This window comes from Morone saxatilis, unplaced genomic scaffold (genome assembly GCF_004916995.1).
Source record: "Morone saxatilis isolate NCDOM2014 unplaced genomic scaffold, NCSU_SB_2.0 Contig1, whole genome shotgun sequence".
NCBI classification, from domain to species: Eukaryota; Metazoa; Chordata; class Actinopteri; family Moronidae; genus Morone; species Morone saxatilis.
In genome coordinates this window covers 6,212,510-6,212,825 of record NW_023339651.1, presented here as the reverse complement: position 1 = coordinate 6,212,825, position 316 = coordinate 6,212,510, and positions in this window count along the sequence as shown.

Genomic DNA, 316 nt, shown 5'->3' with positions numbered 1-316 from the left:
ACAGCAGTCAACATCAGTGTGGGACCCGGTGCTGCTGATCAGTCACATAGTGTGATAACCACAACAACTTCAAGATCACGTAATGTGACCAAGGCTTTAAGTTCCTGTCTTCTTGGGGCTGTGACTCTAGTTCCTGGTGTCAAAAGGAGACTAAGACCTAGTGTCTTTGACTTTCTGCAAAATAACTTTTCCATTACACCTCGGGCTTAGCTAAGTTGTATTTTTCCACTACACAACTCCCTCCTTTAAGTATAACTCACTCAGGCAATAAGAGGAAAATCAAGTGCCTTAAATGCACAATATTCATGAATAAGAG